At 47.9% G+C, this 15249-nt stretch overlaps 30 non-coding genes across 30 annotated transcripts; all 30 read right to left on the bottom strand.

Moving 5' to 3' along the window:
• Positions 1-178: 178 nt before the first annotated feature.
• On the bottom strand, positions 179-251 carry Trnar-ucg. Its single transcript has one exon. It is a non-coding gene; the product is annotated as a tRNA-Arg (tRNA).
• Positions 252-793: 542 nt separating this feature from the next.
• On the bottom strand, positions 794-865 carry Trnat-agu. Its single transcript has one exon. It is a non-coding gene; the product is annotated as a tRNA-Thr (tRNA).
• Positions 866-1186: 321 nt separating this feature from the next.
• Positions 1187-1259, bottom strand: Trnak-cuu. The gene has a single exon. It is a non-coding gene; the product is annotated as a tRNA-Lys (tRNA).
• Positions 1260-1697: 438 nt separating this feature from the next.
• On the bottom strand, positions 1698-1770 carry Trnar-ucg. The gene has a single exon. It is a non-coding gene; the product is annotated as a tRNA-Arg (tRNA).
• Positions 1771-2312: 542 nt separating this feature from the next.
• On the bottom strand, positions 2313-2384 carry Trnat-agu. The gene has a single exon. It is a non-coding gene; the product is annotated as a tRNA-Thr (tRNA).
• A 321-nt stretch (positions 2385-2705) lies between these two features.
• Positions 2706-2778, bottom strand: Trnak-cuu. The gene has a single exon. It is a non-coding gene; the product is annotated as a tRNA-Lys (tRNA).
• Positions 2779-3216: 438 nt separating this feature from the next.
• Trnar-ucg lies at positions 3217-3289 on the bottom strand. Its single transcript has one exon. It is a non-coding gene; the product is annotated as a tRNA-Arg (tRNA).
• A 542-nt stretch (positions 3290-3831) lies between these two features.
• Positions 3832-3903, bottom strand: Trnat-agu. The gene has a single exon. It is a non-coding gene; the product is annotated as a tRNA-Thr (tRNA).
• Positions 3904-4224: 321 nt separating this feature from the next.
• On the bottom strand, positions 4225-4297 carry Trnak-cuu. The gene has a single exon. It is a non-coding gene; the product is annotated as a tRNA-Lys (tRNA).
• A 438-nt stretch (positions 4298-4735) lies between these two features.
• On the bottom strand, positions 4736-4808 carry Trnar-ucg. The gene has a single exon. It is a non-coding gene; the product is annotated as a tRNA-Arg (tRNA).
• A 542-nt stretch (positions 4809-5350) lies between these two features.
• Positions 5351-5422, bottom strand: Trnat-agu. Its single transcript has one exon. It is a non-coding gene; the product is annotated as a tRNA-Thr (tRNA).
• Positions 5423-5735: 313 nt separating this feature from the next.
• On the bottom strand, positions 5736-5808 carry Trnak-cuu. Its single transcript has one exon. It is a non-coding gene; the product is annotated as a tRNA-Lys (tRNA).
• Positions 5809-6246: 438 nt separating this feature from the next.
• Trnar-ucg lies at positions 6247-6319 on the bottom strand. Its single transcript has one exon. It is a non-coding gene; the product is annotated as a tRNA-Arg (tRNA).
• A 542-nt stretch (positions 6320-6861) lies between these two features.
• Trnat-agu lies at positions 6862-6933 on the bottom strand. The gene has a single exon. It is a non-coding gene; the product is annotated as a tRNA-Thr (tRNA).
• Positions 6934-7254: 321 nt separating this feature from the next.
• On the bottom strand, positions 7255-7327 carry Trnak-cuu. Its single transcript has one exon. It is a non-coding gene; the product is annotated as a tRNA-Lys (tRNA).
• Positions 7328-7765: 438 nt separating this feature from the next.
• Positions 7766-7838, bottom strand: Trnar-ucg. The gene has a single exon. It is a non-coding gene; the product is annotated as a tRNA-Arg (tRNA).
• Positions 7839-8380: 542 nt separating this feature from the next.
• Trnat-agu lies at positions 8381-8452 on the bottom strand. Its single transcript has one exon. It is a non-coding gene; the product is annotated as a tRNA-Thr (tRNA).
• A 313-nt stretch (positions 8453-8765) lies between these two features.
• Trnak-cuu lies at positions 8766-8838 on the bottom strand. The gene has a single exon. It is a non-coding gene; the product is annotated as a tRNA-Lys (tRNA).
• Positions 8839-9276: 438 nt separating this feature from the next.
• Positions 9277-9349, bottom strand: Trnar-ucg. Its single transcript has one exon. It is a non-coding gene; the product is annotated as a tRNA-Arg (tRNA).
• Positions 9350-9891: 542 nt separating this feature from the next.
• Positions 9892-9963, bottom strand: Trnat-agu. The gene has a single exon. It is a non-coding gene; the product is annotated as a tRNA-Thr (tRNA).
• Positions 9964-10284: 321 nt separating this feature from the next.
• On the bottom strand, positions 10285-10357 carry Trnak-cuu. The gene has a single exon. It is a non-coding gene; the product is annotated as a tRNA-Lys (tRNA).
• Positions 10358-10795: 438 nt separating this feature from the next.
• Trnar-ucg lies at positions 10796-10868 on the bottom strand. The gene has a single exon. It is a non-coding gene; the product is annotated as a tRNA-Arg (tRNA).
• A 542-nt stretch (positions 10869-11410) lies between these two features.
• On the bottom strand, positions 11411-11482 carry Trnat-agu. The gene has a single exon. It is a non-coding gene; the product is annotated as a tRNA-Thr (tRNA).
• A 313-nt stretch (positions 11483-11795) lies between these two features.
• Trnak-cuu lies at positions 11796-11868 on the bottom strand. The gene has a single exon. It is a non-coding gene; the product is annotated as a tRNA-Lys (tRNA).
• A 438-nt stretch (positions 11869-12306) lies between these two features.
• Trnar-ucg lies at positions 12307-12379 on the bottom strand. The gene has a single exon. It is a non-coding gene; the product is annotated as a tRNA-Arg (tRNA).
• A 542-nt stretch (positions 12380-12921) lies between these two features.
• Positions 12922-12993, bottom strand: Trnat-agu. Its single transcript has one exon. It is a non-coding gene; the product is annotated as a tRNA-Thr (tRNA).
• Positions 12994-13314: 321 nt separating this feature from the next.
• Positions 13315-13387, bottom strand: Trnak-cuu. The gene has a single exon. It is a non-coding gene; the product is annotated as a tRNA-Lys (tRNA).
• A 438-nt stretch (positions 13388-13825) lies between these two features.
• On the bottom strand, positions 13826-13898 carry Trnar-ucg. The gene has a single exon. It is a non-coding gene; the product is annotated as a tRNA-Arg (tRNA).
• A 542-nt stretch (positions 13899-14440) lies between these two features.
• Positions 14441-14512, bottom strand: Trnat-agu. Its single transcript has one exon. It is a non-coding gene; the product is annotated as a tRNA-Thr (tRNA).
• Positions 14513-14825: 313 nt separating this feature from the next.
• Trnak-cuu lies at positions 14826-14898 on the bottom strand. Its single transcript has one exon. It is a non-coding gene; the product is annotated as a tRNA-Lys (tRNA).
• Positions 14899-15249: the final 351 nt, after the last annotated feature.

Below are 15249 nucleotides of genomic sequence, written 5' to 3'. Positions count from 1 at the left end.
AACTCTCCTGATCGGCACTGTGCCGAAAGTTTCGCTACACAACCCCTTTGCCTTGATTAAGCTCCAGGTAGACGCCGGTTTGCAGCCAGGAAGCGGACAGCAGCAACTTTCAACTAGTTTTGTAGTACTCAAACAACACAGTAAAACAGCATGCATCTTTTGCAGAACTGGAAAAACTCGACCGTGACAGGATTCGAACCTGCAATCTTCGGATCCGAAGTCCGACGCCTTATCCATTAGGCCACACGGTCACTGGCGCAATATGCTTCCCCACACACACCTCATTTTCGCCATTTGTACGCTTGCCGGAATGAATTTCCCATCTTTGACGCAATTCTCCATCTCCAATTTCAGTACTAAAAAGGCGACGCTACTTCTTGCTGTGTCCCATCGCAAGTTACATTCAAGCCCTTATGACGCTGATCAAACAAGAGGTTGCAAATCAGCTTCAATCGCTTACTGCCATCTCAGTCGGTTGCAGAAGGTACCTCACCCTATGTCATACAATGGCGAGTTGCCGCTATTACCAAAGCGGCGGCGGCGCCGACGACGACGACAACCGCGAGGGTCTCTACCAGGGGTAGAAAATACATCACAAGAACTAAGTATTTCACGTCGGCATTCTCCGGAGACTGCCAAAAGCAGCAGTTTCTGGTGCCTACTTTAATAGCACCATTCGCACTATTCATTTGCGAGAGCACTTCTTTAATACCGCACCCATTCATAATTTTTTTTATCCTTGACCGCTTTTTTCGAAAGGGCTACGGTAGAAGGGGCTGTTACAAAATTCATTTGCCTCCTGTGAGGATCGAACTCACGACCTCTGGTTTACTAGACCAGCGCTCTGCCACTGAGCTGAGGAGGCGCCGCCTAGCGCATTTTTCGGGTACTTTATTCTTATGGACTAGTGAATCGGAGCCCTTCAGCTGGAAACGCACCGCATTAGCGACCATTATTTGTATTTAGTTAGCACAGCTGCTGCTTTCTTACACATCTCACACGATATCGATGTACGCCTAAAACTCCAAAACAACACATTTAATTCATTTCAGAGTTACTTTCAGCTTCAAAAACCATTCCTCTGATATTCATACGAAGCTAGGCATCGTCGTAACCCGTTACGTTCATTACGCAAGGCTCACGAGAGGGGCGCAGGTTGCATCCGCGTAGACACAAAATTTGGCGCCGCCCAGCGTGGGGCTCGAACCCACGACCCTGAGATTAAGAGTCTCATGCTCTACCGACTGAGCTAGCCGGGCTCCACACAACGCGTTACGAGCCATACAGTATTTATGCGACCTGCGACCATCTATGGAAGATCCTTTTGACTACAGCTTATTTCCTGCTGCCACAAATGAGCTACAATCCTATTCAATGAAACAAATTTTCCGAAACGCATCAAATCCACTTGAAATGATACGTGGCTATCAGCACCATTATACAACACACATGCTCGACTGTGCGCAGACGCCTGTGGCGTAGCTTTTGGGTCCTGAGTCAGACGCAGTAGTTCCAAAAAAACTCTCCTGATCGGCACTGTGCCGAAAGTTTCGCTACACAACCCCTTTGCCTTGATTAAGCTCCAGGTAGACGCCGGTTTGCAGCCAGGAAGCGGACAGCAGCAACTTTCAACTAGTTTTGTAGTACTCAAACAACACAGTAAAACAGCATGCATATTTTGCAGAACTGGAAAAACTCGACCGTGACAGGATTCGAACCTGCAATCTTCGGATCCGAAGTCCGACGCCTTATCCATTAGGCCACACGGTCACTGGCGCAATATGCTTCCCCACACACACCTCATTTTCGCCATTTGTACGCTTGCCGGAATGAATTTCCCATCTTTGACGCAATTCTCCATCTCCAATTTCAGTACTAAAAAGGCGACGCTACTTCTTGCTGTGTCCCATCGCAAGTTACATTCAAGCCCTTATGACGCTGATCAAACAAGAGGTTGCAAATCAGCTTCAATCGCTTACTGCCATCTCAGTCGGTTGCAGAAGGTACCTCACCCTATGTCATACAATGGCGAGTTGCCGCTATTACCAAAGCGGCGGCGGCGCCGACGACGACGACAACCGCGAGGGTCTCTACCAGGGGTAGAAAATACATCACAAGAACTAAGTATTTCACGTCGGCATTCTCCGGAGACTGCCAAAAGCAGCAGTTTCTGGTGCCTACTTTAATAGCACCATTCGCACTATTCATTTGCGAGAGCACTTCTTTAATACCGCACCCATTCATAATTTTTTTTATCCTTGACCGCTTTTTTCGAAAGGGCTACGGTAGAAGGGGCTTTTACAAAATTCATTTGCCCCCTGTGAGGATCGAACTCACGACCTCTGGTTTACTAGACCAGCGCTCTGCCACTGAGCTAAGGAGGCGCCGCCTAGCGCACTTTTCGGGTACTTTATTCTTATCTACTAGTGAATCGGAGCCCTTCAGCTGGAAACGCACCGCATTAGCGACCATTATTTGTATTTAGTTAGCACAGCTGCTGCTTTCTTACACATCTCACACGATATCGATGTACGCCTAAAACTCCAAAACAACACATTTAATTCATTTCAGAGTTACTTTCAGCTTGAAAAACCATTCCTCTGATATTCATACGAAGCTAGGCATCGTCGTAACCCGTTACGTTCATTACGCAAGGCTCACGAGAGGGGCGCAGGTTGCATCCGCGTAGACACAAAATTTGGCGCCGCCCAGCGTGGGGCTCGAACCCACGACCCTGAGATTAAGAGTCTCATGCTCTACCGACTGAGCTAGCCGGGCTCCACACAACGCGTTACGAGCCATACAGTATTTATGCGACCTGCGACCATCTATGGAAGATCCTTTTGACTACAGCTTATTTCCTGCTGCCACAAATGAGCTACAATCCTATTCAATGAAACAAATTTTCCGAAACGCATCAAATCCACTTGAAATGATACGTGGCTATCAGCACCATTATACAACACACATGCTCGACTGTGCGCAGACGCCTGTGGCGTAGCTTTTGGGTCCTGAGTCAGACGCAGTAGTTCCAAAAAAACTCTCCTGATCGGCACTGTGCCGAAAGTTTCGCTACACAACCCCTTTGCCTTGATTAAGCTCCAGGTAGACGCCGGTTTGCAGCCAGGAAGCGGACAGCAGCAACTTTCAACTAGTTTTGTAGTACTCAAACAACACAGTAAAACAGCATGCATCTTTTGCAGAACTGGAAAAACTCGACCGTGACAGGATTCGAACCTGCAATCTTCGGATCCGAAGTCCGACGCCTTATCCATTAGGCCACACGGTCACTGGCGCAATATGCTTCCCCACACACACCTCATTTTCGCCATTTGTACGCTTGCCGGAATGAATTTCCCATCTTTGACGCAATTCTCCATCTCCAATTTCAGTACTAAAAAGGCGACGCTACTTCTTGCTGTGTCCCATCGCAAGTTACATTCAAGCCCTTATGACGCTGATCAAACAAGAGGTTGCAAATCAGCTTCAATCGCTTACTGCCATCTCAGTCGGTTGCAGAAGGTACCTCACCCTATGTCATACAATGGCGAGTTGCCGCTATTACCAAAGCGGCGGCGGCGCCGACGACGACGACAACCGCGAGGGTCTCTACCAGGGGTAGAAAATACATCACAAGAACTAAGTATTTCACGTCGGCATTCTCCGGAGACTGCCAAAAGCAGCAGTTTCTGGTGCCTACTTTAATAGCACCATTCGCACTATTCATTTGCGAGAGCACTTCTTTAATACCGCACCCATTCATAATTTTTTTTATCCTTGACCGCTTTTTTCGAAAGGGCTACGGTAGAAGGGGCATTTACAAAATTCATTTGCCCCCTGTGACGATCGAACTCACGACCTCTGGTTTACTAGACCAGCGCTCTGCCACTGAGCTAAGGAGGCGCCGCCTAGCGCGCTTTTCGGGTACTTTATTCTTATGGACTAGTGAATCGGAGCCCTTCAGCTGGAAACGCACCGCATTAGCGACCATTATTTGTATTTAGTTAGCACAGCTGCTGCTTTCTTACACATCTCACACGATATCGATGTACGCCTAAAACTCCAAAACAACACATTTAATTCATTTCAGAGTTACTTTCAGCTTGAAAAACCATTCCTCTGATATTCATACGAAGCTAGGCATCGTCGTAACCCGTTACGTTCATTACGCAAGGCTCACGAGAGGGGCGCAGGTTGCATCCGCGTAGACACAAAATTTGGCGCCGCCCAGCGTGGGGCTCGAACCCACGACCCTGAGATTAAGAGTCTCATGCTCTACCGACTGAGCTAGCCGGGCTCCACACAACGCGTTACGAGCCATACAGTATTTATGCGACCTGCGACCATCTATGGAAGATCCTTTTGACTACAGCTTATTTCCTGCTGCCACAAATGAGCTACAATCCTATTCAATGAAACAAATTTTCCGAAACGCATCAAATCCACTTGAAATGATACGTGGCTATCAGCACCATTATACAACACACATGCTCGACTGTGCGCAGACGCCTGTGGCGTAGCTTTTGGGTCCTGAGTCAGACGCAGTAGTTCCAAAAAAACTCTCCTGATCGGCACTGTGCCGAAAGTTTCGCTACACAACCCCTTTGCCTTGATTAAGCTCCAGGTAGACGCCGGTTTGCAGCCAGGAAGCGGACAGCAGCAACTTTCAACTAGTTTTGTAGTACTCAAACAACACAGTAAAACAGCATGCATCTTTTGCAGAACTGGAAAAACTCGACCGTGACAGGATTCGAACCTGCAATCTTCGGATCCGAAGTCCGACGCATTATCCATTAGGCCACACGGTCACTGGCGCAATATGCTTCCCCACACACACCTCATTTTCGCCATTTGTACGCTTGCCGGAATGAATTTCCCATCTTTGACGCAATTCTCCATCTCCAATTTCAGTACTAAAAAGGCGACGCTACTTCTTGCTGTGTCCCATCGCAAGTTACATTCAAGCCCTTATGACGCTGATCAAACAAGAGGTTGCAAATCAGCTTCAATCGCTTACTGCCATCTCAGTCGGTTGCAGAAGGTACCTCACCCTATGTCATACAATGGCGAGTTGCCGCTATTACCAAAGCGGCGGCGGCGCCGACGACGACGACAACCGCGAGGGTCTCTACCAGGGGTAGAAAATACATCACAAGAACTAAGTATTTCACGTCGGCATTCTCCGGAGACTGCCAAAAGCAGCAGTTTCTGGTGCCTACTTTAATAGCACCATTCGCACTATTCATTTGCGAGAGCACTTCTTTAATACCGCACCCATTCATAATTTTTTTTATCCTTGACCGCTTTTTTCGAAAGGGCTACGGTAGAAGGGGCTTTTACAAAATTCATTTGCCCCCTGTGACGATCGAACTCACGACCTCTGGTTTACTAGACCAGCGCTCTGCCACTGAGCTAAGGAGGCGCCGCCTAGCGCACTTTTCGGGTACTTTATTCTTATGGACTAGTGAATCGGAGCCCTTCAGCTGGAAACGCACCGCATTAGCGACCATTATTTGTATTTAGTTAGCACAGCTGCTGCTTTCTTACACATCTCACACGATATCGATGTACGCCTAAAACTCCAAAACAACACATTTAATTCATTTCAGAGTTACTTTCAGCTTCAAAAACCATTCCTCTGATATTCATAGGCATCGTCGTAACCCGTTACGTTCATTACGCAAGGCTCACGAGAGGGGCGCAGGTTGCATCCGCGTAGACACAAAATTTGGCGCCGCCCAGCGTGGGGCTCGAACCCACGACCCTGAGATTAAGATTCTCATGCTCTACCGACTGAGCTAGCCGGGCTCCACACAACGCGTTACGAGCCATACAGTATTTATGCGACCTGCGACCATCTATGGAAGATCCTTTTGACTACAGCTTATTTCCTGCTGCCACAAATGAGCTACAATCCTATTCAATGAAACAAATTTTCCGAAACGCATCAAATCCACTTGAAATGATACGTGGCTATCAGCACCATTATACAACACACATGCTCGACTGTGCGCAGACGCCTGTGGCGTAGCTTTTGGGTCCTGAGTCAGACGCAGTAGTTCCAAAAAAACTCTCCTGATCGGCACTGTGCCGAAAGTTTCGCTACACAACCCCTTTGCCTTGATTAAGCTCCAGGTAGACGCCGGTTTGCAGCCAGGAAGCGGACAGCAGCAACTTTCAACTAGTTTTGTAGTACTCAAACAACACAGTAAAACAGCATGCATCTTTTGCAGAACTGGAAAAACTCGACCGTGACAGGATTCGAACCTGCAATCTTCGGATCCGAAGTCCGACGCCTTATCCATTAGGCCACACGGTCACTGGCGCAATATGCTTCCCCACACACACCTCATTTTCGCCATTTGTACGCTTGCCGGAATGAATTTCCCATCTTTGACGCAATTCTCCATCTCCAATTTCAGTACTAAAAAGGCGACGCTACTTCTTGCTGTGTCCCATCGCAAGTTACATTCAAGCCCTTATGACGCTGATCAAACAAGAGGTTGCAAATCAGCTTCAATCGCTTACTGCCATCTCAGTCGGTTGCAGAAGGTACCTCACCCTATGTCATACAATGGCGAGTTGCCGCTATTACCAAAGCGGCGGCGGCGCCGACGACGACGACAACCGCGAGGGTCTCTACCAGGGGTAGAAAATACATCACAAGAACTAAGTATTTCACGTCGGCATTCTCCGGAGACTGCCAAAAGCAGCAGTTTCTGGTGCCTACTTTAATAGCACCATTCGCACTATTCATTTGCGAGAGCACTTCTTTAATACCGCACCCATTCATAATTTTTTTTATCCTTGACCGCTTTTTTCGAAAGGGCTACGGTAGAAGGGGCTTTTACAAAATTCATTTGCCCCCTGTGACGATCGAACTCACGACCTCTGGTTTACTAGACCAGCGCTCTGCCACTGAGCTAAGGAGGCGCCGCCTAGCGCACTTTTCGGGTACTTTATTCTTATGGACTAGTGAATCGGAGCCCTTCAGCTGGAAACGCACCGCATTAGCGACCATTATTTGTATTTAGTTAGCACAGCTGCTGCTTTCTTACACATCTCACACGATATCGATGTACGCCTAAAACTCCAAAACAACACATTTAATTCATTTCAGAGTTACTTTCAGCTTGAAAAACCATTCCTCTGATATTCATACGAAGCTAGGCATCGTCGTAACCCGTTACGTTCATTACGCAAGGCTCACGAGAGGGGCGCAGGTTGCATCCGCGTAGACACAAAATTTGGCGCCGCCCAGCGTGGGGCTCGAACCCACGACCCTGAGATTAAGAGTCTCATGCTCTACCGACTGAGCTAGCCGGGCTCCACACAACGCGTTACGAGCCATACAGTATTTATGCGACCTGCGACCATCTATGGAAGATCCTTTTGACTACAGCTTATTTCCTGCTGCCACAAATGAGCTACAATCCTATTCAATGAAACAAATTTTCCGAAACGCATCAAATCCACTTGAAATGATACGTGGCTATCAGCACCATTATACAACACACATGCTCGACTGTGCGCAGACGCCTGTGGCGTAGCTTTTGGGTCCTGAGTCAGACGCAGTAGTTCCAAAAAAACTCTCCTGATCGGCACTGTGCCGAAAGTTTCGCTACACAACCCCTTTGCCTTGATTAAGCTCCAGGTAGACGCCGGTTTGCAGCCAGGAAGCGGACAGCAGCAACTTTCAACTAGTTTTGTAGTACTCAAACAACACAGTAAAACAGCATGCATCTTTTGCAGAACTGGAAAAACTCGACCGTGACAGGATTCGAACCTGCAATCTTCGGATCCGAAGTCCGACGCCTTATCCATTAGGCCACACGGTCACTGGCGCAATATGCTTCCCCACACACACCTCATTTTCGCCATTTGTACGCTTGCCGGAATGAATTTCCCATCTTTGACGCAATTCTCCATCTCCAATTTCAGTACTAAAAAGGCGACGCTACTTCTTGCTGTGTCCCATCGCAAGTTACATTCAAGCCCTTATGACGCTGATCAAACAAGAGGTTGCAAATCAGCTTCAATCGCTTACTGCCATCTCAGTCGGTTGCAGAAGGTACCTCACCCTATGTCATACAATGGCGAGTTGCCGCTATTACCAAAGCGGCGGCGGCGCCGACGACGACGACAACCGCGAGGGTCTCTACCAGGGGTAGAAAATACATCACAAGAACTAAGTATTTCACGTCGGCATTCTCCGGAGACTGCCAAAAGCAGCAGTTTCTGGTGCCTACTTTAATAGCACCATTCGCACTATTCATTTGCGAGAGCACTTCTTTAATACCGCACCCATTCATAATTTTTTTTATCCTTGACCGCTTTTTTCGAAAGGGCTACGGTAGAAGGGGCTTTTACAAAATTCATTTGCCCCCTGTGACGATCGAACTCACGACCTCTGGTTTACTAGACCAGCGCTCTGCCACTGAGCTAAGGAGGCGCCGCCTAGCGCACTTTTCGGGTACTTTATTCTTATGGACTAGTGAATCGGAGCCCTTCAGCTGGAAACGCACCGCATTAGCGACCATTATTTGTATTTAGTTAGCACAGCTGCTGCTTTCTTACACATCTCACACGATATCGATGTACGCCTAAAACTCCAAAACAACACATTTAATTCATTTCAGAGTTACTTTCAGCTTCAAAAACCATTCCTCTGATATTCATAGGCATCGTCGTAACCCGTTACGTTCATTACGCAAGGCTCACGAGAGGGGCGCAGGTTGCATCCGCGTAGACACAAAATTTGGCGCCGCCCAGCGTGGGGCTCGAACCCACCACCCTGAGATTAAGAGTCTCATGCTCTACCGACTGAGCTAGCCGGGCTCCACACAACGCGTTACGAGCCATACAGTATTTATGCGACCTGCGACCATCTATGGAAGATCCTTTTGACTACAGCTTATTTCCTGCTGCCACAAATGAGCTACAATCCTATTCAATGAAACAAATTTTCCGAAACGCATCAAATCCACTTGAAATGATACGTGGCTATCAGCACCATTATACAACACACATGCTCGACTGTGCGCAGACGCCTGTGGCGTAGCTTTTGGGTCCTGAGTCAGACGCAGTAGTTCCAAAAAAACTCTCCTGATCGGCACTGTGCCGAAAGTTTCGCTACACAACCCCTTTGCCTTGATTAAGCTCCAGGTAGACGCCGGTTTGCAGCCAGGAAGCGGACAGCAGCAACTTTCAACTAGTTTTGTAGTACTCAAACAACACAGTAAAACAGCATGCATCTTTTGCAGAACTGGAAAAACTCGACCGTGACAGGATTCGAACCTGCAATCTTCGGATCCGAAGTCCGACGCCTTATCCATTAGGCCACACGGTCACTGGCGCAATATGCTTCCCCACACACACCTCATTTTCGCCATTTGTACGCTTGCCGGAATGAATTTCCCATCTTTGACGCAATTCTCCATCTCCAATTTCAGTACTAAAAAGGCGACGCTACTTCTTGCTGTGTCCCATCGCAAGTTACATTCAAGCCCTTATGACGCTGATCAAACAAGAGGTTGCAAATCAGCTTCAATCGCTTACTGCCATCTCAGTCGGTTGCAGAAGGTACCTCACCCTATGTCATACAATGGCGAGTTGCCGCTATTACCAAAGCGGCGGCGGCGCCGACGACGACGACAACCGCGAGGGTCTCTACCAGGGGTAGAAAATACATCACAAGAACTAAGTATTTCACGTCGGCATTCTCCGGAGACTGCCAAAAGCAGCAGTTTCTGGTGCCTACTTTAATAGCACCATTCGCACTATTCATTTGCGAGAGCACTTCTTTAATACCGCACCCATTCATAATTTTTTTTATCCTTGACCGCTTTTTTCGAAAGGGCTACGGTAGAAGGGGCATTTACAAAATTCATTTGCCCCCTGTGACGATCGAACTCACGACCTCTGGTTTACTAGACCAGCGCTCTGCCACTGAGCTAAGGAGGCGCCGCCTAGCGCGCTTTTCGGGTACTTTATTCTTATGGACTAGTGAATCGGAGCCCTTCAGCTGGAAACGCACCGCATTAGCGACCATTATTTGTATTTAGTTAGCACAGCTGCTGCTTTCTTACACATCTCACACGATATCGATGTACGCCTAAAACTCCAAAACAACACATTTAATTCATTTCAGAGTTACTTTCAGCTTGAAAAACCATTCCTCTGATATTCATACGAAGCTAGGCATCGTCGTAACCCGTTACGTTCATTACGCAAGGCTCACGAGAGGGGCGCAGGTTGCATCCGCGTAGACACAAAATTTGGCGCCGCCCAGCGTGGGGCTCGAACCCACGACCCTGAGATTAAGAGTCTCATGCTCTACCGACTGAGCTAGCCGGGCTCCACACAACGCGTTACGAGCCATACAGTATTTATGCGACCTGCGACCATCTATGGAAGATCCTTTTGACTACAGCTTATTTCCTGCTGCCACAAATGAGCTACAATCCTATTCAATGAAACAAATTTTCCGAAACGCATCAAATCCACTTGAAATGATACGTGGCTATCAGCACCATTATACAACACACATGCTCGACTGTGCGCAGACGCCTGTGGCGTAGCTTTTGGGTCCTGAGTCAGACGCAGTAGTTCCAAAAAAACTCTCCTGATCGGCACTGTGCCGAAAGTTTCGCTACACAACCCCTTTGCCTTGATTAAGCTCCAGGTAGACGCCGGTTTGCAGCCAGGAAGCGGACAGCAGCAACTTTCAACTAGTTTTGTAGTACTCAAACAACACAGTAAAACAGCATGCATCTTTTGCAGAACTGGAAAAACTCGACCGTGACAGGATTCGAACCTGCAATCTTCGGATCCGAAGTCCGACGCATTATCCATTAGGCCACACGGTCACTGGCGCAATATGCTTCCCCACACACACCTCATTTTCGCCATTTGTACGCTTGCCGGAATGAATTTCCCATCTTTGACGCAATTCTCCATCTCCAATTTCAGTACTAAAAAGGCGACGCTACTTCTTGCTGTGTCCCATCGCAAGTTACATTCAAGCCCTTATGACGCTGATCAAACAAGAGGTTGCAAATCAGCTTCAATCGCTTACTGCCATCTCAGTCGGTTGCAGAAGGTACCTCACCCTATGTCATACAATGGCGAGTTGCCGCTATTACCAAAGCGGCGGCGGCGCCGACGACGACGACAACCGCGAGGGTCTCTACCAGGGGTAGAAAATACATCACAAGAACTAAGTATTTCACGTCGGCATTCTCCGGAGACTGCCAAAAGCAGCAGTTTCTGGTGCCTACTTTAATAGCACCATTCGCACTATTCATTTGCGAGAGCACTTCTTTAATACCGCACCCATTCATAATTTTTTTTATCCTTGACCGCTTTTTTCGAAAGGGCTACGGTAGAAGGGGCTTTTACAAAATTCATTTGCCCCCTGTGACGATCGAACTCACGACCTCTGGTTTACTAGACCAGCGCTCTGCCACTGAGCTAAGGAGGCGCCGCCTAGCGCACTTTTCGGGTACTTTATTCTTATGGACTAGTGAATCGGAGCCCTTCAGCTGGAAACGCACCGCATTAGCGACCATTATTTGTATTTAGTTAGCACAGCTGCTGCTTTCTTACACATCTCACACGATATCGATGTACGCCTAAAACTCCAAAACAACACATTTAATTCATTTCAGAGTTACTTTCAGCTTCAAAAACCATTCCTCTGATATTCATAGGCATCGTCGTAACCCGTTACGTTCATTACGCAAGGCTCACGAGAGGGGCGCAGGTTGCATCCGCGTAGACACAAAATTTGGCGCCGCCCAGCGTGGGGCTCGAACCCACGACCCTGAGATTAAGATTCTCATGCTCTACCGACTGAGCTAGCCGGGCTCCACACAACGCGTTACGAGCCATACAGTATTTATGCGACCTGCGACCATCTATGGAAGATCCTTTTGACTACAGCTTATTTCCTGCTGCCACAAATGAGCTACAATCCTATTCAATGAAACAAATTTTCCGAAACGCATCAAATCCACTTGAAATGATACGTGGCTATCAGCACCATTATACAACACACATGCTCGACTGTGCGCAGACGCCTGTGGCGTAGCTTTTGGGTCCTGAGTCAGACGCAGTAGTTCCAAAAAAACTCTCCTGATCGGCACTGTGCCGAAAGTTTCGCTACACAACCCCTTTGCCTTGATTAAGCTCCAGGTAGACGCCGGTTTGCAGCCAGGAAGCGGACAGCAGCAACTTTCAACTAGTTTTGTAGTACTCAAACAACACAGTAAAACAGCATGCATCTTTTGCAGAACTGGAAAAACTCGACCGTGACAGGATTCGAACCTGCAATCTTCGGATCCGAAGTCCGACGCCTTATCCATTAGGCCACACGGTCACTGGCGCAATATGCTTCCCCACACACACCTCATTTTCGCCATTTGTACGCTTGCCGGAATGAATTTCCCATCTTTGACGCAATTCTCCATCTCCAATTTCAGTACTAAAAAGGCGACGCTACTTCTTGCTGTGTCCCATCGCAAGTTACATTCAAGCCCTTATGACGCTGATCAAACAAGAGGTTGCAAATCAGCTTCAATCGCTTACTGCCATCTCAGTCGGTTGCAGAAGGTACCTCACCCTATGTCATACAATGGCGAGTTGCCGCTATTACCAAAGCGGCGGCGGCGCCGACGACGACGACAACCGCGAGGGTCTCTACCAGGGGTAGAAAATACATCACAAGAACTAAGTATTTCACGTCGGCATTCTCCGGAGACTGCCAAAAGCAGCAGTTTCTGGTGCCTACTTTAATAGCACCATTCGCACTATTCATTTGCGAGAGCACTTCTTTAATACCGCACCCATTCATAATTTTTTTTATCCTTGACCGCTTTTTTCGAAAGGGCTACGGTAGAAGGGGCTTTTACAAAATTCATTTGCCCCCTGTGACGATCGAACTCACGACCTCTGGTTTACTAGACCAGCGCTCTGCCACTGAGCTAAGGAGGCGCCGCCTAGCGCACTTTTCGGGTACTTTATTCTTATGGACTAGTGAATCGGAGCCCTTCAGCTGGAAACGCACCGCATTAGCGACCATTATTTGTATTTAGTTAGCACAGCTGCTGCTTTCTTACACATCTCACACGATATCGATGTACGCCTAAAACTCCAAAACAACACATTTAATTCATTTCAGAGTTACTTTCAGCTTGAAAAACCATTCCTCTGATATTCATACGAAGCTAGGCATCGTCGTAACCCGTTACGTTCATTACGCAAGGCTCACGAGAGGGGCGCAGGTTGCATCCGCGTAGACACAAAATTTGGCGCCGCCCAGCGTGGGGCTCGAACCCACGACCCTGAGATTAAGAGTCTCATGCTCTACCGACTGAGCTAGCCGGGCTCCACACAACGCGTTACGAGCCATACAGTATTTATGCGACCTGCGACCATCTATGGAAGATCCTTTTGACTACAGCTTATTTCCTGCTGCCACAAATGAGCTACAATCCTATTCAATGAAACAAATTTTCCGAAACGCATCAAATCCACTTGAAATGATACGTGGCTATCAGCACCATTATACAACACACATGCTCGACTGTGCGCAGACGCCTGTGGCGTAGCTTTTGGGTCCTGAGTCAGACGCAGTAGTTCCAAAAAAACTCTCCTGATCGGCACTGTGCCGAAAGTTTCGCTACACAACCCCTTTGCCTTGATTAAGCTCCAGGTAGACGCCGGTTTGCAGCCAGGAAGCGGACAGCAGCAACTTTCAACTAGTTTTGTAGTACTCAAACAACACAGTAAAACAGCATGCATCTTTTGCAGAACTGGAAAAACTCGACCGTGACAGGATTCGAACCTGCAATCTTCGGATCCGAAGTCCGACGCCTTATCCATTAGGCCACACGGTCACTGGCGCAATATGCTTCCCCACACACACCTCATTTTCGCCATTTGTACGCTTGCCGGAATGAATTTCCCATCTTTGACGCAATTCTCCATCTCCAATTTCAGTACTAAAAAGGCGACGCTACTTCTTGCTGTGTCCCATCGCAAGTTACATTCAAGCCCTTATGACGCTGATCAAACAAGAGGTTGCAAATCAGCTTCAATCGCTTACTGCCATCTCAGTCGGTTGCAGAAGGTACCTCACCCTATGTCATACAATGGCGAGTTGCCGCTATTACCAAAGCGGCGGCGGCGCCGACGACGACGACAACCGCGAGGGTCTCTACCAGGGGTAGAAAATACATCACAAGAACTAAGTATTTCACGTCGGCATTCTCCGGAGACTGCCAAAAGCAGCAGTTTCTGGTGCCTACTTTAATAGCACCATTCGCACTATTCATTTGCGAGAGCACTTCTTTAATACCGCACCCATTCATAATTTTTTTTATCCTTGACCGCTTTTTTCGAAAGGGCTACGGTAGAAGGGGCTTTTACAAAATTCATTTGCCCCCTGTGACGATCGAACTCACGACCTCTGGTTTACTAGACCAGCGCTCTGCCACTGAGCTAAGGAGGCGCCGCCTAGCGCACTTTTCGGGTACTTTATTCTTATGGACTAGTGAATCGGAGCCCTTCAGCTGGAAACGCACCGCATTAGCGACCATTATTTGTATTTAGTTAGCACAGCTGCTGCTTTCTTACACATCTCACACGATATCGATGTACGCCTAAAACTCCAAAACAACACATTTAATTCATTTCAGAGTTACTTTCAGCTTCAAAAACCATTCCTCTGATATTCATAGGCATCGTCGTAACCCGTTACGTTCATTACGCAAGGCTCACGAGAGGGGCGCAGGTTGCATCCGCGTAGACACAAAATTTGGCGCCGCCCAGCGTGGGGCTCGAACCCACCACCCTGAGATTAAGAGTCTCATGCTCTACCGACTGAGCTAGCCGGGCTCCACACAACGCGTTACGAGCCATACAGTATTTATGCGACCTGCGACCATCTATGGAAGATCCTTTTGACTACAGCTTATTTCCTGCTGCCACAAATGAGCTACAATCCTATTCAATGAAACAAATTTTCCGAAACGCATCAAATCCACTTGAAATGATACGTGGCTATCAGCACCATTATACAACACACATGCTCGACTGTGCGCAGACGCCTGTGGCGTAGCTTTTGGGTCCTGAGTCAGACGCAGTAGTTCCAAAAAAACTCTCCTGATCGGCACTGTGCCGAAAGTTTCGCTACACAACCCCTTTGCCTTGATTAAGCTCCAGGTAGACGCCGGTTTGCAGCCAGGA

This window comes from Schistocerca americana, chromosome 7 (genome assembly GCF_021461395.2).
Source record: "Schistocerca americana isolate TAMUIC-IGC-003095 chromosome 7, iqSchAmer2.1, whole genome shotgun sequence".
NCBI classification, from domain to species: domain Eukaryota; kingdom Metazoa; phylum Arthropoda; class Insecta; order Orthoptera; family Acrididae; genus Schistocerca; species Schistocerca americana.
Note: the sequence above shows the minus strand (reverse complement) of the source record. Positions and strands in the feature narration are given on the sequence as shown.